Below are 25258 nucleotides of genomic sequence, written 5' to 3'. Positions count from 1 at the left end.
CCACGGAGATGTTCCTGAAAGATCCTGAGCATCGTTCCCCAATTTCGACCAAAGACTATGAGTTTCTGTGGCATGAACAGCTCCTCTCTGCCTAGATCCTCCCCTGAGAACTAGGGTCTGGGTGAAGCGCTGCAGCGGGGCATGAGCTTCAGAGGAGGTGCTCAGAGGCCCTGGGGAGGAGGCACAGGCAAGACCACTGTTGTTAAATACTGCCAGCATTCCTCTACGGAAAACCCAATTGGCTATGAGGAGAGAAAAGCTGTCTTCACTTTCAGTTGCAGCCTGAGCACAAATCAAGTTCATCACGCTAATTAACACTTATTGAATGCCTACTATGCTCTCGGCATTACATGTGTAACATAGATAATGCCCACAATCGTCCTACTGGAGAAGTCTCGCTGTTCTCCAAAATTCACCGCCATGTAAACTGACGCACCAAGAGGCTCCACAACTGGCCTAAATGCCCAAGCAGAGCTGGTGGCGGGGTCTGGCTCCAGAGCCCCCTTCCTTTCCTGACAGGAGGGCCCGGGCCCGAGCTCTGCTCAGCTCTTCCTGGTTTATGAAACACTCCTAACTCTCCTTGATCCCAACTGATCTTCCTGATAAACCTCTGAGGAAGGCAGGGCAAGTACCATCCTCCCCTTTTCATAGATGAGAAAACCGAAGCTCAGAGACATGCTGGGACTCGTCCCATGTCTCACGGATACCAAATGGTGGGGAGTCGGGCCAAGAAACTAGTTCTCCAGGCTCAAAATGCCAAACGATGATGTTTTCTAAATGATCATTGAAAAATAATTAGATATTTCCCCTTTGGTTTACATTGTTTCACTGCTCACTTTCTGGGTTTTTCTCTTCCTGGGCAGTGGCGATGGCATGAGTCCTTTGATGGCTCAAGCGATACCAGGCTATCCCCTCAGTTCTGATACTTGGAGTATGAACCAGGGGCAGCTGTCCAGAGAAGTCCCAGGTGTGGAAGCAAGGGCATTATCGATTCTATTGTGCAGATTTCACACCTCTGAATGCATAATAATCATTTGTTAAGTAAACAAATGAGCTACCTAATTAATTATAGGTGGATGTTAAGAGAGCAGAGAGGAGAGGAACAATCCATGGGACCCTCTCCAGGACAGCCCTCAGCCAGTCACACAGAACAGTCCAGCCAGTGTGGAGGGAGGCAGGAGAGAGGACACTGGTAGGATGGTCCAAGCCCCCATTGAATCAGGTTCTTTCTGAAAAAGAACATGAAGCTCTTGTATGAAAGCAGACCTCAGGATTTGAGAAAACACAGTGTTCTGAAATGTGGTGAAGAAACATGTGACCCAGCGCTTTCCATCAGTGAAACCTTGGATTGGAAATGGGGAGATTAACAATACTAGCTCCATTATTCTGAAATCCTTCAGCTCAGACCGTGCAAAGTTATTCCAAGAATCAACACCAAAAATATTTTTCCTTTAAAAGCTCTTGGTCAAATGCTAAATAACCATGAGTTAGTATTTCATCATATGTCAACATGTATTTTAGAATGTTCTGGACACATAAATGTGGTATGCACCATTGTTTTTCTCAGGCTTCAGGCACTTTAGAATACTCTTCCTCTGTCAAATACTCTCCTAAATACATTATACACCCAGGCTTTTTGAAGAGCAGAATTTTCTCTAAAGTCAAAGCCAGTAGGGTGTCTCATTGAGGTGTTAGTGTATCTCCAGGAGTTCCTGGGAGAGGGGCCTGACCTCTCCAGTGGGGTCTCTGATGCAGGCCTCAGTCTTTCCTTAAGGAGTCCAAAATTTCTTTCCTTAAATTAATTATTCTTCAATGCACTGATTGAGAGTAAAACTAACTATGCCTCTTTCTCTCCTATTTTGTTTAACTAAGGACATATAATCTGCATAATTCTTTATAGCTTTGACTTTAAAAATACACATGCTTCCACCTGACAAGATTTAACCAATTACACATTCTTTTGAATTTAACATTATCTCAAGAAGGAGGTCTGTGTGTATGTGTATACTGTAAGTATTATGTATATATGTGTGCATATAGACACATATATATGCATATGTGTATAAATACACATGCACACACTCACACATATATATGTAATTTAAACCTGGGCAAGCCAGTCAAATCTGACTTGAGAAAAGTAATTCTCCTATGTAAAGTCACCTATTTAGTTATTTATTCAATAAATATATAATGAACAATAATATGTGCAATATCTTATTTGGTATACTTAACTGAAAGACATAAAAAATGTGCCTGTGAATTGTGAACTCAAAACACACCAGTATAATAAAGATGCTAATACCAGTAACAATATATTCTTACAAACTCATTTATTTCTCTCACTTTATGAGTTATATATTCTGATTTACTTGTGACATTTGGAATGGGCCTCAGATAATTAAAAACAAACAAAAAAGCATTTTGCCCCCAATTTCCCCAGCTGCCCCTTTCTCCTGGGTACTTGTGTGTATCTGATCCATATCTGCAGACTTCTCTCACATGTGGTTTCCAGATCCATCTATCAAAACCTAAAGGACATCCACATTTCTAACAAGATCAAACCCCAAAGAGACCAGACCATAACCTAATGAGACTTGAGATTTTATTGCATTGGCTGCCTCCCAGTCCCAGTAACTACATTTGTGTATTGGTAATTTCTATTTTTTTTGCTTCCAGTGGTTCCTCTCCCAAATTCTGTAAACGTGTGCACATCCCCACACCCATGCCCGCCCAAACTGAACTCACTGTCCCTTCTCCTCAGTCTCTCTTCTTTCCACAGGTGCCTCTTTTTCCTATTAGCTGTCTCCCACTTAGAATCCATAGGAGTCCTCTTTCTTCTCCCGTGTCTACTCACTCATCAAGTATCAGAGCAAACCTTACCTACCTCCTCTTCTTCCCATTATCCGTCACTGGCCAAGGTTAGAATTGCCCAGTCTCTAGTCTGCACTTTTTCAATGATATCCTGCTTGACTTATATTTCTCTTTTTTCGCCCTTTTAATCTCTCATATGTACTACCACTAGAAGAGCTTCCTAATACACACATCTTTTCATGGTAACTCCCAGTGTAAACCTTTCAAGTCGGTTCCCCTGGCCTAGAAAATGAAGTGCACAGACTTTTGCATAGCACCAAAACCATGCGTGACATGGCCCTGTCCCATCTCCACAGCCCCGTCTTTAAACACCCCAATCTCATGAGCAACATCCCTGTCATCCTGACTTACGTATCTCAGGGCATTTGGTTATTTGTTTCCTTGTATAACCTCATATACTATGAGCTTAATAAGGGTGAAGTTTGTTTAATCTATCTTTAAACCCCAGCACATGGTATGATGCCTGGATTCATATAGTCTGTTTTAAATGAGGAAATAAACGATTAAAGAAAGGAATACAGTGCATTCCTGTATGAAACCTACTCCTGTGATCAGCAATAAGGATGCAAAGATTATTAAGAGATGACGTTTACTCTTAGGGTAATAGTGCTCAGCGCTGAAGCTTACAATGAAGCAGTATTTCTCGAACTCATCACTGTTGACATTATGCGCCAGATAATTCTTTTCTGTGGGGGTGTCTTGTGCATTGTAGTATGTTTAGCAGCATCCATGGCCTCTACCCACTAGATGCCAGTAGCACCCCATGACCCCAGTTGTGACAACCAAAAATGCATCCAAGGTTGCCCTGAGATATAAGAACAACCCCAGATGAGAATCACTGCAATAGATGTACCAGCGACCTGTTAGTCTCAATATCATCAACCAAATAACAAACGAATAATAATAATAATAACACATATTGAACTTGAAAGAAAAGGCAGGTGCTGTGTTAAGAATTTTAAGTTATTTTTCTCGATGTAATATTCACAACAGCTCCAGAAGTTACTTTTTATTATTATCTCTGTTTTACTGACAGGGAAGTTAAAATACAGTGAAGTTCAGTAAAGATTACAGATCCAGTAAGAGGTGGACAAAGTTGGGCCTCAGACAATACGCTTCTAGTCCAGGCTGTGCTCTTAGACCTGAAGCTTAGCCCCGAAGCTTAGCCCCAACAATATTTTTATTTGTAAAGTAACGACATTGCACTGCAGAATTCCAGTTTTCAAACTTCAGTTCATTTCAAATATGACATCAGTTCTATGCCTAAAAATCCATTTTAAAGTAAGAAATATGTGGCTTAAGTTATGGATGCTTGGGGAGTAAAGGATGGATACACGTTTCAGCAAACAGTTGCACAACAATATTAAGGCTTAATGTGTAACATTCAGACTAGAAACTAGTTTTATTCTCCTCTTTACTAAGGCCTTACTAACCTTCCCTTGCCAAAGGGTATAGTGTAAATGAGAGAGTAGAACAATGAAATTCCAGAATCATTAGAGATTCATCTCAAAGTGTTCCTGCTCATCTGTTTTACTATATCTCTTTTTATTAATACATCAATAATGTTTGTGACTGAATGGTAATAGTTCTATTAGCCGAAGAAAATGGGAGACCATTAATACATTTTCCTCACAGGTTTTATAAATGCAGCTTGCAGAACTTGTGCTTATGATAATTGCATGAGTAGAAATCTAATTTGGAGTAAAAACAATAGTGATAATTATCCAAGTTCTTCTTCAAAAGCTCAACTCTTCATAAACACATATCTGAACTTTAATCACTCAAAATCTTAGTTCATCTGAGGGTAATAGAGCTTTTGATTGATTTTTGGGATTTTTAACAAATAAATAATTTAAAAATTCTCCAGGCATATGATTATTAAATAATGAAATCATATTCTTCATGTCTTTTAACTAAGGAAAATTTTATCAAAATGCAACCTGCATTCAGAGTTTTATAAGAATTGATCACTAAGCCAGTCCCTTGATACCTGGATGTATAGTCTCATACTTACAGGCAAGCAACCTCTAAAAATTTATAGTGTAAACTTGAGTACCTCACTTCATCGTTTTTAGCCTTAGTTTTGCATCTGAATTTAGAAGAGTCTAGGCTTTCTAAAACTCAGATTTGATACAATTAAATAAGGCTATGTCAAACCCTTCGAAACTCTAGTGCCTGACATTTAGAAAGCTCAATGATGTATCTTTTTCTAGTTTTTGTCATTCACTTCTGCTACTGCCACCTGCTTCCTTATCCTACTGTGTCTTACCAAAAAAAAAATGAGTTCACAGAACATTGGCATGCAACTTAATGATTCCACATATTTGTTGAAGTTCTTTCTAGAATGTCCTCTGACATACTGCCAATCTCTATCTTGAATATGTTGAAGAACTGCTGTTCCAGCCCTCATGACAGTTCACGCAATCTCTCAGTCGTCACTGTGGATTGTTTCCCACCTCTAGTTTAGTGTTCAGAGAGAGGTTGAAAGTTATCAATAGGCTCTTCTTCTGGGGGCTTCCTGAGGTCAAAGGAAATTGTTACTCACCTCTTCATTCCCAAAATCATGTGCCACACCTAACACCTAGTAGTTGCTAGTTAAATAGCAATGTCCTGAATTGAAATGAAATGGATTGAGTACTGCTTTCACAGAGTGGTTGGGAGGATAAATCAGTTAATGTATAGGTATTTAAATACCGACTCCATCTCTTATAATCTGCATGGGCTTGGTCAAAATACTTTACTTATCTTTTCTTAAGGGTTTACTTGTAAAAAAAAATAATTGTAATTACCTGGCATGGTATTCTGAAGGATCAAATGAGGATAAGTTTAATAAAACATGTAGTCAGTTCCTGGCACATGGTGAATCTTCAATATTTCAGGACCTAAGGCATGAGTCTGGTACAGACATGGGCACAACTTGCTCTGGAATTGGTTTCGTTTTCCTGCGTTATCACTAATATTTTACATTTTTAGATAATAATCATTGTCTGTCATTAAAAGTGTTTTCTCAAACCAGAGCATGGGATACAGCATACCACCATTTATAATAATTTATAAGGATACATTAAATTAGTGCCATTTGATATGGGAATATTTGTTTTCAAGTTGTTATTTGGTTTGTTTTTATTGTCACAATTATTTTTAAATAAATTTTTAAAAAACCTTCTTGCTGACAAACACAGGGAAATGATACAGCATTTAAAACAGAGAGAGACACTTCTTGTTTCAGCTCTGACATGTAAAGAGATTGGAAGTCATCATTCCTATCCTCACAATAAGAAAAAAGCTGAACAAACTAAAAATCAACAACTTTTCTTAGACCTTTCAGAGAGCTGAGGTTGCAGTGCAAGCTGCCGCCCTGAAATCTGGAGAGAAAGGGGAACACAGACGATCTCAGCCAGGATCAACGCACCTGGAGCTGAGGTGCTGGGGCCGTAAACTGAAGGAACACGTAACGGTAATGTTGATGAACTGCTGGAGGCTGGCTTGGACTACGTGTGAGGGAGAAACTTCTGGAGTTGCTGTCTTAGGGGATCCCCCACACTTCATGGGTTTTACCTACAGGAATCCCACCGTTTCTCATGCGTAGGGTTAGAGAAAGATCCAATTCTAGCTCTAGAGGGGAAGAGGAAGAGCAAACATTGTGAAGTGTGAGGAGAGTATTCTCCATAACAAAGGCCAACTTCCAGGGAAAAGACTTCACCAGAGCCTGCCCCACCTGGGGAAGGGCAGTTCTCCCTCTCCAGACCCCACTAGCCTTCCTGTCTCACCTGACAAGGAGGAAGGAGAACCTAAGAAACGCTTGTGAAGGCCACAGCCTAGGGACTCAAAGCCTGAGATTGAATCATAAGGTTACGGAGCAAATGACTAAGAACATTCCCCCTCTCTGAATCCTAAAACCACACCAACTGGGCTCCAGCATAACTACAGCTGAAAGAGCTACAAGACACTGACTCTCTCTAAGGAGGAGTGCTTAGGGAGGCTCAGCTTTAACAGGGGAGACGAAAACAAGGGCACTAGAGGAATGTGAAGCCTCTGGCACCTACAGACACGGCAAATATTAAACACATCCTAACTCTAAGCCAAACTCACAGCAGCTCACACTAAAAGCCTATTTATTCAGTTTCTTTTACTCGATCTATCAGGTCTGCCTTTGACAAACAACAACCAAAAATACAAATTGTGACAAAATGCAAGAGAAAACACAGTCTAAAGAGACAAGACAAATATCAGAACTTGACTCAGATTTTAGAATTATCACATAGGGAATTTAAAGTAACAATCATTAATATACTAAGGGCTCTAATGTAAAAGGTGGACAACATGCAGAAACAGACAGGCAACGTAAGCAGAGAGAGAGAAATTCTAAGACAGCATCACAAGGAAAGGCTAGAAGTGAAAAACACTGTAATGGAAGTAAAGAATGCCTTTGAGAGCCAGCCCTGATAGCCTGGTGGTTAGAGTTTGGTGCTCTCACCTCTTCGGCAGCACGGGTTCATTTCCTGGTCGCGGAACCACACCACCTGTCTGTCAGTTGCCATGCTGTGGTGGCGTCTCACATAGAACTAAAAGGACTTACAACTAAGATATACAACCATGCACTGGAGCTTTGAGGAGAAAAATAGAGGAAGATTGGCAAAAGACATTAGCTCAGGGTGAATCCTTCTTTGCAAAAAATAAAAAAGAATGCCTTTGAAGGGCTCACCAGTAGACTAGACTTGTCTGAGGGGAAAAAATTTGATAAGCTTGAAGATAAGTCAGTAGAATTGCCCCAAACTGAACTGCAAAGAAAGAAATGAATTAAAAATAGACAGATATTCCCTCTTTTTTGCCCTCCTGGTTTTATTGAGCATTTTATGCAATTCTATTGTATTTATTCTCTTAGCAGCACAAGCAGAGAAAACACTTCCTAACTCAGTCTATGAAGTTAATATTATCTTAATACCATAACCAGATAAAGACATTACAAGAAAGGAAAACTACAGACCAATATATCCCATCAACATAGATGCAAAAGTCCTCAACAAAATATTGGCTAATTGAATCTAACAATGTATAAAAAAGAATTATATACATCATTATATATATAATGTTATACCAGGTATGCAGGGTTGAATTAACATTTGAAATCACTTTATGTAATCTATCATATCAACAAGCTGATGAAAAAAAATCGTATAATCATATGAATTGATATAAAAATGCAGAAAAAGCATTTGATAGAATGCAATAGCCATTCATGATACAAAAATTTTTTTCGCAAAAATAGGAATAGAAGAAACTTACTCAACTTATCAAAAAATATCTACAAAAAGCCTATAGCTAACATCATACTTATTGTTGTGAAGTAGATACTTCTATTCTTAAAATCGAGAACAAAGAAAGGATGTCCATATCCCCTCTCACCACTCCTGTTCAACATTGAACTGGAAGTCCTAGCTAGTATAATAAAACAAGATGAGAAAATAAAAAGTATACAGATTGGGAAAGAAGAAATAAAACTGACAACACCCACAGTTGACATGACTGTCTATGTAGAAATCTCAAACAATCAACAAAGAAACTTCTGGAACTAATAAGCTAGTATAGCAAGGGTGCAGGATACAAGGTTAATACAGAAAAAGCTAACTGCTTGTGATATAAGAAAAATGAACAATTAGAATTTGAAATTAAAAACAAAAGTGTCATTTGCAATAGCACCAAATAAATGAACTACTTCAGTATAAATTTAACAAAATATATACAGGTGTATATGTAGAAAACTAAAAAGAAATCAAAGATCAAATAAATGGAGACATATTCCATGTTCATGGATTGGATGATTCAATATTGTTAAGAGACCAATTTTTGCCAATTAGATCTGCAGATTCAATTCTTAATCAAAATACCAGCAAGCTATTTTGTAGATTTTTACAAATTGACTCTAAAGCCTATGTTGAAAGACGAAAGGTCCAAAAAACCCAACACAACACCAAAGAAGAACAAAGTTAGAGGACTAACACAACATGATTTCAGGAGTTACTATAATGTTACAGTAATCAAGGCAGCATGATGTTGGTAAAACAAGTAGACATATGGATTCAACTGAACAGAACAGAGAGCCAAGAAATAGATACACACAAATACAGCCACTGATCTTTGACAAAAGGGCAATGGCAATTCAAGGGAGAAAGGATAATCTTTTCAACAAATGATCCTGGAAAACTTGGATGTCTATATTAAATAATTATAATAATAATCTAGACACAGACCTTATACCTTTCAAAAAACTTATCTCAAAATAAATCATAAGCCTAAATGTAAAACACAAAACTATAGGAGAAAAATCTGTTATCTTGAGTTGTTGATCAGAACCACAGTATGATCCAAGAAAGAAAAATATTTATAAGTAATTTTAATTTATACTCTGTGAAAGATACTGTGAAGAGAATCAAAAGACCAGACACAGGCTAAAAGAAAATATTTACAAAACACATATCTAATAAAGGACTTGTATCCAAAATATGTAAAGAACACTTAGTACTCAAGAATAATAAACAATCCACTTTAAAAGTGTGCAAAAGATATGAAGCCACATATCACTAAGGAAGAGATACAGATGGCAAATAAACATCTAAAATGATGCTCAATGTCATTTGTCATCATGGAGTTAAAAGTTAAAACAATGAGATACCACTATACACTGATAAGAGTGATTAAAATAAAAAAATTAAAAAAAAATTGACAATACCAATTGTTGGTGAGTATTCAGAGCAACAGGGGCTCTCATTTATTGCTGAGTGGAATGCAAAATACTGTTTTGCGTTCCAGCCATCAAAGTGGCATCAACAGCCACTTTGAAAGATAGCTTGGACATTTCTTACAAAGCTAAACATAGTCTTACCATCTGATTCATTAATAGCACTCCTAGATATTTACCCAGACTGATTTGAAAACGCATTCCCCACACAAAACCTGCACCTGAGTGGCACCCATTTAATGCAGCTTTATTCATAATTACAAAATACTGGAAGTAACCAAGATGTTTTTCAATAGGTGAATTGATAAACTTTCCCCTGTGTTTGTCAGGAAGAAGTTTGAACCCTTTATGGTAGGTTCCAGTACAAGCAAAAGTAAATCTAACATACATTACTAATCTATATTTTGTCACAACATCCAAAAATATCCCAAAATTTTTTCCTGAAATTCTGCATGATTGTTCTTCCATGATGTGATAATAAAAGATAGAAGCTGTATGGGCTATTACTTTGCTAAATTTATTGAAATTTAAAATAATTTGAAGATACTACTGCCCCAAACCTATCAGATTAGATATTCCATTTTTCCCTAGATAGTGCTTCCTTTTTTTTTTACATCTCTATTTAGCGAAATCCATATACCTTTACTTCAGGTACGTCTTATATTGCCACTAGTAAGCATGGTTGGATTTCTTTATAACACTTGAGCTGGAGACGTAAGAAGTAGGGCTGACTCTGGGTGGAGTTAAGTTTTTACTGCACGTATTTTCATATACATTCTAAACATTCTACTTAACCAGAGATTACCTTAAGGATTATCTAATCCAATGGTTCTGCCTATGTGTTCCAGAAAGAAGTCCTAGGAGTGAAGATGCTAGATTCACTATTTCAAAGAGCTTAATGGAAATTGTATATTTACCTTCACTGAAGCCACAGAAGATGAGTCCACCATCAGCTTCCTTCCTTCTGAGTCCTGCCCGTCTCGGCCAGGCCATTTGGTCTCCTGGATCTGATACAAGGTCTGGATTTGGGTTCCTTAGGATCCCACGAGAGTCAACCCTGCCCTTTCACCTCATCTTGGCTGAGCCTACCTGTGATTCCTGAACATCTAACCCCTGTTGGCACAGTCCCGCATTATGGATTCATATTTTAATATGTCAACTAGAAGCTCTGATCATCAGTTCTCTGTGGATTCACGATTGAAGGGGAAAATGAACTTAAATTGATAGAATGCTATAAAATTGGATTGTAGATTTTTTTTTTCCAAACATGGGCTCTGTGGGAAGAAAGAGAGGAATCTTTTGTATTGAAAAAGTAGGAAGCACAAGGGCCTGCCCAGTGGTGTAGTGGTTAAGTTTGTACACTCTGCTTTTGGGGCCCAGGTTCATGGGTTTGGATCCCGGGCATGGACCTACACACTGCTCATCAAGTCAGGCTGTGGAGGCGTCCCACATACAAAGTAGAGGAAGATTGGCACAGATGTTAGCTAAAGGCCACGCTTCCTCACCAAACAACAACAACAAAAAAAAGTAGGAAGCACAGATCCATTAGAACTCTTATTCTTTACGTATCTGAAGCACATAAGTTTAAACGATTAAATAGGCCTCATCTCTTGTGAGTAGCAAAGCTATAACTTTGGAGAAAAGATGTTAAAATACCAGCTTGTAAGTCCAACCTCATATACCAAACATCATTACTAAACTAAATCCAAAGGGGATAAATGAAAGTTAAAAAAAAGCAAATGATGAATCAGTTTATAAGCTAGCTTTCTGAATCAATCTCCTCTGAAGATAGAAACTCTGAATTTTCTGTCTCAGTGCCAAATAGCAGGTTCTCAGTCTTCTAGTTGGATCCTATTAGTACTTGCAGTATTATGAGTACTAGCACTGTTATGAGTACTAGCACTATTATGAGTACTAGCAGTGTTATGAGGTTTGATGTTAGGGGAGAGGGTGACTCTGATATCCTGGCCACCTCTCTTCTGAAGCAACATTTACTATTTTATGGTACTTCAGTGAGGTCTAGTGACTCTGCTGGAACAAAATATTTTGCAATATAAAACTAAAAAAAAATTAAACATAAGCTAAAGGGTTTCGTGACGTGTTTATCCCTTCCATATTTTCTCTCCCTCCCTAGGGAAGGAGCTTATGCTTCTTGCCAGGGCTACAACTTTGGAGGATTGCATTAGCAAAGGATATAGACAAGGTAGGCTGACAGGGTCTTTATGAGCTGTGAATGTGCAGCCAAGAAAGAATACCAGGCACTAGTCAAAGAGTCAGGGGCAAGTTAGTATACTCAGAGTGTAAGCATGAGTCCACTGAAGACAGAATTGGTTTCCAAACCAGTCAGGCAGCTAGAACAGGAGGTGGTGATAAATCAGAAGAGAGGCAAATCAATAAGAGGAAAGAACTCACTAACTTTTGTTGATGTCTAACGAGTGCCAAGAAGGAGCCAAGATCTTAACAAATGCTATTTAATTTACTCTTAATAGTGTTATCTCATTTAACAAATGAAGAACTTGAAGCTCTGAGAGGACAAGGAACTACCAGTGGTCATACAGCTAATGAGAGGCAGAGAAGTGCAGTTCAGAAGGTCATGAACATTAATGGACAAAGAGGCAGATATGAGACAAAAAGAACCAGAGATATCTTGATCCTGAGGTATGTTCTCTATCTGTCAAGAAACTTCTTTTATGCTTTCTAGGGACCAACTAAAAGACTGGGAACAAACTACAGCAAAAGAGACTGGACAGGAATGACTGTTTACTCTGGCCCTGGTTCTCAGCCAGAGGAAACACTGTCACGTACCCACAGTGGAAATATGTTCCAGACAGCTCAGGCCGTGCACTGAGCCTGCACATCTCAAATTCATTTTGCATGTTTAAGTCCTTTACAACACTCTTTTTAGCACTAGTGTAATACATACAACTCCAACTTAAGGAAAATTCATCTAGAACTGGACATAGAAGATTGCCACAGGATATTAACACTCAAAAATTGCCTGCTAATATTGCCTTATGTGTTTTTCTTATCCACATTACAGAGAAGGAAACTGAAGCCATAGAGCGAATGGATAACTTAACCAACATCGATCCTTCCAGGAACAAGAAGGAACTGGAGTTCAAACTGAGGTATGTCTTACTCTAAATGCTATGTTCTTTCCACCACATCTTCTAAACATCTGTAAAAAAATTCCAGTGAATTTTCCTCTTATGCCATTCCCGTAGTAGTTAATTCTTCAAAATCAAGTCCAAGAGTTGAAACAGACCAACATAACTAATGCCAAAAGTTGTTCCCCACTTGGAGTTTTCTCAGAATCATCTGTGTTTTTCCAAAGTCTTTTTGTATTCATGCTTTATTCTCTATTTCTTTGAACTTTAAAAACAACAACAACAAAAAATCTACGGGAACCTCATAATTATATACTTATTTGTCCACATTTGAATCAAATCCAATGTGCTAAATTCCCCTGGCCATCATTTTAGACATGCCATTGAGGGAACAATGAAATCTCATCTTGCAGTACGCTTTGCCCAAATCTATTCTTCATGGCTTTGTGATTGTTATATTTTCCATAAAATTGATCACCATGTAGATGGTTATGGTGAATTTCACAACAACTAATACAATTACCCCCAAATAGAGAAAGTATAGTTCTTGCCCACCTCACTGTGAGAAAGTGTGATCTTAGTGAGTAAACAGTTATTGGGGGGATCGTACCAGATTTCAGTTTGACTAGGGAGTTTGGAGTTAACACGTGTTGGAGGCGAGAATTATATTGAGTATTCTTAATTAACAGCTGTGTTTGATCAGGGATTTCGAACTTAGCATCTGTGAAAAGGTGAGAATTGAATTCAAAACGGCCTACCTAAGCTGAATGGCTGTCATGTTACTGGGTGGAGCTTAAGGCATTTGCTAAGAGATATGTAGGGAAGCCAATGCGAGTGATATAAGTTGGACGCACATGGTTATGTGTTTCCGTTTCTGGAAAAAAAATTATTTTCTACTTTGAATGCCTATAGAATCTAAGCACATATTGGATATCCAATTTCTGTCTTAAATTTAACAAATATTTATCCTTTATCTACATCTGAGGCAGCATGACCCACTAGAAGGGCCCTTCTTCTAGTTGGATAGGACTGAGTGTTTCTGGCTGTCACTTTTTGTGGTCGGAACTTGGACATGGTATTTTACCTCTCTGAAACTCAATCTCCCTGTTAGCAAAATGGTAGCTATAATATTGATCTAGCAAAACCGATGGAAAGTGTCACTCTAATAAGAATATAATGTGTCTGGCATAGTATCTAATACATAGAAGAAGCATATGCTAGTTTAGCATCCTTTTCTAAGATCCAGCACCTTCCACTCTAGATAAACTGAGATCCTCATTATTCCCTAAAAATATTCCTTATGTACTTCGCCTCTGTGCTTCATCTAGAATATTATTTTCACTTGTATTGCTTTCCTTTTCTTTTCCATTTGTTCAACTATATCCCTCTTTAGGACATACTTATAGTAGAAAAGTATCCATTGTTTTTCTCAAATTCAAATGTAACTGGGCACCTTGCATTTTTATTTGCTAACTCTGGCAAGCCTGCTTTTAGAAGTCCTGGATTTCCCCTCTTTAGGATCTCGGGTGGAATGCTATTTATGGGTGCGAGCAGGCACAAGGGCAGTGAGGGAGGGCCCGGGCCTGGCAGGACCCTGTTGGCCTCCGGGAACAGACTCTCCTCTTCATCCCCTCTGGTGCTTCTCTGACTCCTGCTTTTCCTGCTCTGTTCAGAATCTTCCGCATGACTCCCACTTTTCAACTACACTAATTCTGGTCTTCCAAAATATCTTTTCTGCTTACTCTTAGATTATCTCTGTGACTCTATAGCAATATTTTGATGATAATCTATTTCCAACTATTAGTCTTCTTCACTGGACTAGTTTTGAATAACTTCACTGTCTCTATTTTTTTCTTCCTCCAGACTTTATATATATCTGCTCCACTCTTCTCAAAAGTATACTTATGTCCTCCCAGGACTCCAAGCCTGGATTGACCCTGCCCAGGATCTCAAGGATTTCTTCATACTACCTGGCTTTGTCATTCATGTTAGTCAAAAACTCTCTATAAAAGTTTCCTAGATTCTCTTAGCTCACTATAATCAATCACTTCTTGAAACATCTACAGCATTAAAAAGTTATTCCAGAAAACGTGGCATTTACTCTTGTTATAGATAATCTTATAGTATTATTTTAAAATAATAACTAGGCTTTATTGAGACTTTCCAGTGTGTGAAACGTAATACTATGCACTTGTACAAGAATTGCGCAACCATATGAGATAGTTCTACTATTATATCCATTTTTCATACAGAAAAAAATGATAAGTACTTTGTCTCAAAGTCATTTACTAGCAAATAGTATAACTGAGGCTATTATAAGCATCTTTCCAGCAAGAATAGTAGCTTACCACCAGGTGGACTCTCAATAAGGGCTTTTTGATTAAAAGGTAAAAACTCCTAGCAAGTGCCTTGATTAGTCATGTTCACACTTGTTTTATTATACATATTTTTTTATTTGTTTGAACTGGATTCTACGACTCTGAGTCTTTATTTTATTACAGTCATTATAGCTTGCCAGTAAGGGTCAAACCTCATGGATTTCACAATTATTTATGAAACTTCCCAGAAGAGGACATGTTTATCTCAATATTTTTACTCCGTGACAGATTTCAGTGGTTAGAACTTCAAACTAAAGAGTGATTGTCTTTTACAATGGAGTCAAGATGATTCTAATTAGTGATTTTGCTAATACATGTTTTTTGCTTATAAGCACTAACTTCTCCCCTTTGTCAATTAGGCATAAGTATCCATCCAATACAAAATAGCTTGTCAAAAAGAATCTCTTTATTTCCTCCAGCTTATTTCCTTAGAATTTATTTGGCTATCCATTCATGTGTAGAGTTGTTAATTAGTCGATCAGGTAAGTAATTAGCAAGTCAAAACAGATTTAATAAGCCTTTCCTCTGTGAAGGCTCTATAACAAGGGGTGCGTCCCGGTGATGACCAGTCCTGCAGAACCTGGGCCCTTGTGCCACTGAAGTTGTTTTCAGGAGAGAGAAATCATGAAACAAACCAAACAAAGGAATACGTATGTGGTGTGTGCATGTATGTGTGTGTGTATACACACATTTAGGTAAGTACTCTAAGGGGAAGAAATTCAAGGAAATACACTCATAGACTCAGCCTTCTTATTCCTATGGTCTTTTAAAGAATAAGACGGCCCATATTTTCTCAGAAAAGATAAGAGAAGTTAAATTCCTATAATCCAGTGTTTGAATCATATGATATTTAGCCCATTCTACCTTCTATAATTGTTACTTGAATCTGTGCATTGAATGTTCAAAAACCAAGACAAGATTGAGTAGAGTTGAGTCATGGATTTAAGAGCATTTCTACCAACTAGGCAAAATTTCTAAGTTATACAACACTTAGAGAACAGGCTTTAATTATCATATCTTATCTGAATAGGTCAGTTACTACTTATACTCATTTTCATTAGAAGAAAGAGTGGAAGAAATTGCTCTGCAAGTGTAAACACACACAAATAACCACCATTCACCCCATGGATCATCTTCTTGCTCAGGATCCAGAGATAAAGACTATATAAATCTGAAAAGGGAAATGACACTTGAGTCCATTAAATATGAACATGACACTGCTATTGAATTAAGAAATGAATATTAAAAAAATTAAAAAATTTGATGACATGATGTTTAATTTCTGGAATGTGGTAAATTGAGAATTATCTACTGAAGGATATCCATGAACTCATCAAACTATATATCTCTTTCTTTAATTTTAAGGTAAAAATTAATCATTAATAATCAAATGAAATGTGACTTTGGCATGTAATGATTTCTACTTGCCATTTTCTGGCAAGTTATTTAATCATTAATATTAATAAATACAGTAACCTTTTAAAATACAGAGAAATATGTATAGCTTAGCAGACCCAATAAATTACAGCTCTATTAAATGCATTCCTTTCCCTTATTTCTTTTCAGGGAAACAAAAGAGTTATATGACTGTTTACAAGCAGTTTTGAGATCAGACTCAGGGTGACTGGAACACAGATGGTAATGGTGATCTTTGTATATCATAGCCCTCTTTGACTTTAAATACATGATTTTCATAAAATAATGAGGTCTGTATTGCACCGAAAACCAAATCAAGGGGATGCCAGTCACATAGAGGAAGGAAAGGTTCAGATAGCAGGTAAGGAGCAGCCCTGGCACCTGTCCAGGTGCTGAAATCCAGGGAAGAGGGAGCAAGCCAAAGGGAAGATGTACAGAGCCACAAGATCCTGGGATGAAGTCTGTGCTGAAAGGAGGTACAGAGTCTCTTTTTGCTATTGTAAACTAGTATAAAGAGTGGCAGTTCTTGGGGAAAAGTTTCCATCTCTGCTCTTAAGGAGATGAAAATCCAGCAGGGAGATAGATAATCAAAAATGACTATCACATTGGATCTGGTGGTGAGTGCAAGGCCCCAAATACAGTGAACCCTAGAGGGGAAGGAAGGATGATGGACAACGGTGAGAGATGGGAACAAAAATGAGGTCCAGGATCGGGAGCTCAGGCGACGCATGTCCTTTTCTGGCTGCATGAAGACTTAGGTAGAACTCGGCTTACAGCTTCCAGTCTAAAACAATGGTCCAATTCTCCCCTTCCACACAGAGGACAGAATTAACTTCCCAGTCCATAGGAAAGCCCACCGTAATTTGACTCCCTTAAGGCAGAGAGTTGTTCTGGTTTATATCATGCATACAGTGTCTAGCACAGAGCCTTACACGTTGTCTGCTGTTGTTGAACAGATGATACCCTCAAAGATGGGCCATCATAAGTGGGAGTGACTCAAGTTCGCCATGTATCGTCTATCCCTAAACCCAAGAGGCCAGTGTAGTGTAGATAAAACACAGATGTTGATGTCCTATTTGAAATCTTGCTAAACTTGGCTTAAAACTCACCTCACTGGACTTGATAAAACACTGACATCGTTTCTGAAAGTTCCTATGTTTCCTTATTGAGAAATGGAAATCAAATGAGAAGGCTAGCCCATCTGCAGGTTTGCACAATGCACACACACACAGCATATACATACATGCACACATACATGCATGCATATATACATACAGATATACATTCACTCAGAGCATCCACGTATTTGGGACACTTGTTAATATGTTTAAAATTGGGGATGATGGGTGGGGTTAGGGGCAAGCGTCAAGTTTTTCCAAGCTCTGAGTACTTGTGGACCACTTTAATAATAACTCATAGTAACTTTGATGATAACTTCACTAGGATGGGCTCCTGCTTGCACCTGCTGTAACATATTTCACCTGCTGTAACGTTAGTCTAATTGTCTTCTGTAACACATTCCCACCAAGAATTGTTAGAGTGCTGGGGAGGGGGGTCCCACCTTGCTCAGGAACCCTTCTCCAAGAGTTTTCTGTTCCATTTGCCTTGTGGATACAGGGTACTCACAAGACCACCTGATCTCTGTGTCTCACCAGTGACGCATGACCACTGCCCTCCATTGAAAAGCTAAAGTGAAGACCAGATGGTCTATTATCAGCCTGCAAAAAGCTGCAGTCTTCTTTGTAGTTATCACTGGGCAAAGTGGCACTGTGTATAATGGAGGATTTAAAATTTTTTCTATTGTTTGGAGATCATCATTATCCAAATATTTTGACTCCTCAGCCTTAAAAAGATTAAGGATGGCTATTTTGGCCCTGTAAGCTTGATACCAAGGATAATGTTGACAGTACATGTTGATGAATGCAAGTGGTTAAATCAAGTTTATACTGACATTGATTAATTTTGCCTTCAAATATTTGCTGCTAAACTCAGTTAATTTCCCAGATCACTTTTACATATAGCATAAAGACAAGCAAGTCTTTCCGACTTTTTATTCCATTGTGTTTTGACTGAAATACAAGTAAAGTTTACTATTAAAGAGATACCATATATATTTTAAAATGAATATTTATTCATATTTTTACCCATAACAAATTGACCAATTATAGATATATAATAGAAATTATTTTCCCAAGTTTAATTTTTCAAGAAAATTTTACGGATTTTTGTGTCTGCCAAGAAAATTTCATTGTTTTATTGCCTTTTAAGCTAGTGCAATTTCCTTTGTGTAGATTACTTCAAACACGTCTAATTTTTCTCAAGTGATTTTTGCAGTTTTTCATGTTACTAGTAAGACATAATTACTTAGGCAGTTCTTTTGTCTATAACAAATTTTACCGTGTTCCATTTTAGCTATTCTTCATTTTATTTTGTGTTGAAAACCTCTAGCAATAATATTCATTATACATTTTATAAAGGCTAATAATATTCATTTATTTATTGGAACAAAGGGCAGAGATCACTTGACTTGCTGCAGCGCAGAATTGGAGAGCATGTTAGAGTAAGAAAAGCATGAGTCAGCGCCCTGTCCTGTCCGCCCCACACATCGGCTACCCCTTGAATATCTGAATGCCAGGATGGGCCCCCCTACTCTCAAAATCTCAATGTTGGGTCTTCTCTTTACGTATCAAATAACATTTTCAGGACTTAAACCATCAAAATGGAATAGTCTAATCACAAAGTAGCTGTCATTGCTAAATAATGATTAAAAATTTTAAAATTCTGTGAAAATACAGATGAGATTTGTATCTAAACATAGTTGATATGAACTATTTTGCCAGGAGAATGCTTAAATTAAGCCCTCAAGAGCAGGAAAATTCACAACCTTTTCCACAAAGTAAATCTTTCTAGACGTAAGCCAAACTAACTATAAAATTTAGTCTGGGAACATTTTGTTACAAGGTAGAAAATGAGGCTGATTAAAATGAACTGATGCTGTTCAGGAGCAATCCTAGAAAAAAACTCAAAAGTACCTATTTTAAGTTGATGGCATATCTTTTTGGGTTCCTTACCCATGCTGGCATGTTGTCTGTCTGTTAGTGTGAGGAAGTTTGACTTTTTCACCACACTCATTTTCTGAGCATTTGCTCTAACTTCAGTCTTTCCAGATTCTGCTCCACTGCACCTCATCAAGACTCATGTCTCTTGTCCCTTAGGAAAATGAGTGGATGCCAGTGGTTTGCTGGCAAATGTTTAACTACCAGCTATCCAGAAAAAAGGGAGTCATGCTTTGCGGTCTTTGCCAATTTCTGTGATATAAATACTCCCACCATTGCCGAATCAAGCCACCAGTTTGACCAAACTTGGAGTTGGGAAGAAATGCAAACATCACAAGCTGGTAGGAGCTGGCTCCAGCCACACACTGGAGGTTGCTGATTTTCTCACCACCATGGGAACTCATGAGATGAGAAGTTCAGACAGAGGAATATAGAATCCCCCCAGATGTCTGGAGGGGAGCGAAGAGAGGGAGGGGCTTGGGTAAGGTAATGTACTATTTTTGAACTCTCTGATGAGCATTCTGCGGTTAGCTCCCAGCTGGGAACTGGTTATATGTATGAGAAGAGGGCACTATGCATCCTGAGCAGGGGAGTCAATTTTGAAGTTTTAAGTATATTTCTCACTTTCAAACTTTTCTTATCATAAGAATCACACAGAGGCTCTTCTTAAAAGTGCATACTTCTTGGTTTTAATCCAAATGGACTGACTCAGTCTTTCTAGGAGACCCTTGAGAAGTCACATTTCAGCAAGTGCCCCTGTAATTCTATTAATCAGATGAGATCGAGAAACACAGAAATTGAAGCCTTGACTTGGGGCATAATGATCCATGGCAGAGCTAGTAGAATGGTTTTCTCTCAACATGAGCAGAATCATCTGGACAAGTGTACGGTTCTGTTGCTTAGTAGCCACCATAGAGATTCAGATTTAATTTGTCTGGGGTGGGGAAGACTGGACATCTGTAGGTTTGAAGAAGTCCCCAGGAGATTCTCATATGCAGCCTGAACTAGCAACCACTGATGTGTGTGCTGAGGGTGGAGACTGACAACAGAACTAGAAGAAAATCAACATCTTAAGCTACAGCAAGTAATATCACAACTGCAGCTTCTAGGTTTCTATGTCTATATTTCTCAACAAATTCCATCTTCCCCTAGGTGGGGGCTCATGCGTGCTCTCCTTCTCTGTCCCCAGCACTTAGCCAGTGGTTGGCATATGGTAATCTTACAATAAGTGTTGAGTGAGTGAGTGTCCTAATTGGCTTACCTCATTAATAACTTGGTGATAATGTGTTGATTAATGCATTATCTTGCTCTGAGTGACATATTTGCATTTCTACAGGACCATCTGCAGACAATGGCTTAACCCGAAGAAGAAATCTCTCTGCCACAGGGGTAGGCAAGGTGGGGAAGACATTTTTTATGAAGCTTTCTGTTGTATACGAATTGTTTCATGCCAGCAGCTTGTTTCTGTTAAGTGCGGTCTAGTGTCCTCGTATATTTTATTTTTTTAAATGTGCATGAGATATCAACTTCTCAGCAGGAAAGTACAGGCAAAGTGTTTGAAATAATTATTTTAGAAAGAGATATAACATAGATATTATTTACATATTTAAAAGCAGTTAAAGACATTTTAGTATTAGATAAGGTGAAACCTTTTCAAATGTATTAAAAAAACGGAATTTTCCTTCTCTTAAAAAAATGGAATTGTCCTCATAAGCATGACAGATTAGTCCACAACTATAAAAATGAATCTACTCCGAAAGCATGTTTTCATTCTCAGTGTATAACTGCTTTGGAATATGAGCATAGCAAATATTCAAGTCTGTTTCCAGCACCCACGGTTTACGTGGTTCTTGTCCTTCACACTCACTACCAGTCATGAAAGACTCAGCGCCCGTTTGCTCTCAGTATGCTTTTCCCATGTGTCTTACCTCTTCCTATTTTGTTCTCTTGATTTTCTCAATGACGATTAAAACTGAATCCAATGAGAGAGAAGGGCTTTTTCTTACTGCAATTTGTTTTGCTTTGATTACTTTAAAATGAACCATCATCCCACTCTCCCTTGTGTCCTGGGAAACATGCATTTCCCGGGGTCTGGAGACAAAGGAACCCGTCCCTGTCTGGCTTCCTCCATCATCCTCCACCTGGGTGTTGATGGAAGGCTGGCTGGGTACAACCACTGAGTTGAGATCTGTTGTAGGATCTACCTATGTTGGTCTCGATCTCGGTCATATACCACTGGTTATCAGCTCTCTGTGATGCCCCCCACAAGGATATTTGGCAATATCTGGAGACATTTTTGGTTGTTACAACTTAGGGAGTGACACTGGCATCTAGTGGTGGAGGCCAGGGATACTGAAAAAATTCCAACATGCCCAGGACAGCCCCTGAAACAAGTGACTCTCCAGCCCCAAATGCCAATAGTGCCAGGGTTGAGAAACTGGTCCATATCTATAATAATGTCTGTCTCTATCTATCTCGAGGTTCCATAGCCGTCAGCAAGATACACAGTTAGTTGTCTACAGCTCTATTTCCTCAGCTCTAGTAAATTCTTGGAGGAGAGAAACAGCTTTATGTCATCTCTGTACTGCCATATAACTTAGCACAATCCTTCAGATATAGTTTCACAATGAATATTTTCTGAAATGAAATCAGAGAACTCAACAAACAGAGATTTTCTGTCCTGAGTGTCTCCCCCATTGGCCCTGCCGTAATGTGTAAAATGATTTCTTTGGTTTGGCACCCTGAAGGTCCCTGTAAAAGTAGAAATGATATCTTAGGGGTGAAACATTGACATCCTCTACCAGCCGCTAGCAACTTAGCTTAAGTCCTCCTGGTGTCTAGTTATGAAACGCAGCCCTGAAACAGAGGAGGCATTCTCTGAGCAAGCCCACTCTAGGAGCTTCATAGTCATCCTTGACTTTATTCTCCCCTCTCAGCATTCAGTCTGTCCCTAGGCTTTGCCAGGCGTGTCTCTTCTCTTCAGTGTCTAACCGTGCCTGGCAACTAGCGGGTGTTCACTAAATGTAGCAAAAGACCCTCGGTGGTCTGGCCCTGCCCGGCTTCTGCAGTGTCTGCTCACTCTCAAGTCCCCTCTACTGCAGATGTACTGCACGTCGTCTTTGCGTGTCCCAAACATGCCGTGGATTTACACGCTTCTAGACTTGGGCACGTGTTCTTTCTTCTTCTAGGGATATCCTGCTCCTCTTTGTTTCCTGTTTAACGCCTCATTATCTGTCAAGCTCCCCTCCAGTTCCACCTCCTGGAAAGATCTGCCCAGCACTCCTGGCCCCAGGGCAGTGCCTTGGCCTTTGTGGTACAGTAGTTATCACATTGTCCATCTCCTCCCCCAAAAAACCACTGCACCAACCAGCCCATCCACTCAGGGGTGGAGACAGTGACACGCTATGGTTTCTGTCACCTCAATGAGTGACAGAGCAGCCCCAGCAGATTTGGCCCGGCTCATATAGGTGACCACACACCTTCAAAAAGGCAAAATTCTGCCCGTTTTCTAGAGGGCTAGTGACCTCATGGGGAAAATGAATCCGTTGTATGAATTATATACAGCTGTTCTGTGAAAGCCACCACAGATCTCTAAAAGAACAATATTGATGTATTTATTTATTATATTTCTTCACAGAAGTGACACCTGTTAATCAAGAAGCAGAAAGAGGGAAAGAAAAAATCTTGCCCATTTCTGGATTGTAATACGTGAACAGGAATTTCAAATACCTCCCCCACGAATGCAATGTCTTGTAAGAATGCTCTGGAAACCAGACAGAGCCCTCAGGTTTTGCACAGGGGTTCAATCACACAAGTATTCAGTCAAACCATCAACAACACCTCATAAATGAGGAGGGGGTGGGGACCATCCACTGATAGAGAGAAGAGTGCCACGAAAGAGTCTGTGGTATGTCATGCCCTCAAAGGATGTGCTTTTTTATAGGGTAACCAGAAATGTTTGTGACTCTCCAGGTGCTTGATAGAAGACAAGAACTATCAAAGAGAGGAGGATTCAGATCGTGTGCCACGTGAGTTCACAGGAGGCACAGACCATTGCCAGTAGTAATCGGAGACAACTTCAGGGAAGAGTTGGACTTTGAGCTACCCATTGATCTGACAAGCAGCAAAGTGGACTTCTGGAACCTTCTGATACAGCATGTTGGAGATACTTAAACTGTTCATTCTGTGAAGATATGTGTTTCTGTGAAACAAGAATGATAGGAAAACACTGAAGTAAGGGAGATAAAAGGCTACTTTACATTTATTCAATACACTAGATACTTATGGAAACCTTGCAACACACACTCTCTTCTGTGTAGTTGGGGCTTATAAGGACGGATACATATAATTGTTTTTTACACAGAGAAGCAGCATCACTTGGTAAGAAGGGCCTGGGTCTGGAGTCTAACAGCTCTTCTACTCCCTAGCTGTGTAGACAGCAGCATGCTTCCTACTCTCAGTGACCTTGGTCCCTTAACTTGGGGGTGCCAGTACCCCTTCTAGGACTGTGTGAGAAGGAGTGGGTAATGGGGGAATGTGGAGTTTCAGTGATCCTGAACTCCTTCTTTTTCCCTTCCCCTTGAAGAGCATTCAGCATAGTAGAAGGAATAAGTAAATAAACACAGGATTATAACACCTGTTGGAATGAAATAAGGGCTAGAGGAAAGCCTTCTTGAAAGGATAGGGGTGAGAAATCATGCAGTAGCTCATTCATGTCCTGCTCCTGCCCAGGGAAAGGAACCAGTTTCAATTTGAATGTCAGACTAAGAGCAGAGTCCTGGCTCTCCTCTGCCTTACTAATCGTCTCACTTTCAATCTCAACACTTTTGTCACAGTGTTGCTGTGACGATGACACGCATTCATGTGTGGGGCACTTTTAGAATGCTTCCTGCACTTAATTGATGGTAGCTACTATTACTACTACTTTACAACTGTTCTTTAATCATAATGTAAGAACGGGGAAAAGGATGTCTAAGCCATCGGGTTAGCGTAGGGAAGAAATCTGATATCAAAGGCAGTAATTCTTAACCGAGATGATTTGGTCCCTGCCTCCCTAAGGGAAATTTCACAATGTCTGGCGACTTTTATCCTTGTCATAATTGGCAAGTGCTACTGGCACCTGTTAGGTGGAGGCCAGGGATGCTGTTAAGCATCCAACAATGCACAGGGCAGCCCTCACCACACAGAATTATCCAGCCCCACATGTCAGTAGTGCCCAGGCCGAGAAACGCTGACAGAAGGGAAGCCAGTGCTTGGCCCTGAGCGTGGAGTGGATGGCGGCAGCTCTGCTCTCCTCCACGGAGACATCACAGTGCACGCATCCCAGCCCTTGTCAGGCCTGCGCACCACTCTCTTTCCGGCCTTGGGCTGACTCTCAGGGGGAAAAGGGCAATAACAATCAACTTGAGGTCACCACACTACTTTCACGGAAAGACTCCTGTTGCCTGGGAATCGGGCACCCTGTCTTTCCTTTCCTCCTCCTGCCAAGCCAGCTGGGGAACCTCAGCCCTCCTGAGAGCAGCTGGGCCTGGGGAGCTGGCCATGCTGGCGCCAGGAGCCAGCAGGGCCCGGTCCCTGGAGGGCCACAGCCCTGGCCTGGAGCCTGGGAAGTGCAAATCACCTCCAGCAAGTCTGCTCTCCAAGAAATCCTGCTCCTCAGCTCGCACTGGGACCCGCCGGGCAGAGAAC

This window comes from Diceros bicornis, chromosome 12 (genome assembly GCF_020826845.1).
Source record: "Diceros bicornis minor isolate mBicDic1 chromosome 12, mDicBic1.mat.cur, whole genome shotgun sequence".
Lineage (NCBI taxonomy): Eukaryota > Metazoa > Chordata > Mammalia > Perissodactyla > Rhinocerotidae > Diceros > Diceros bicornis.
This window is presented reverse-complemented; position numbering follows the sequence as displayed.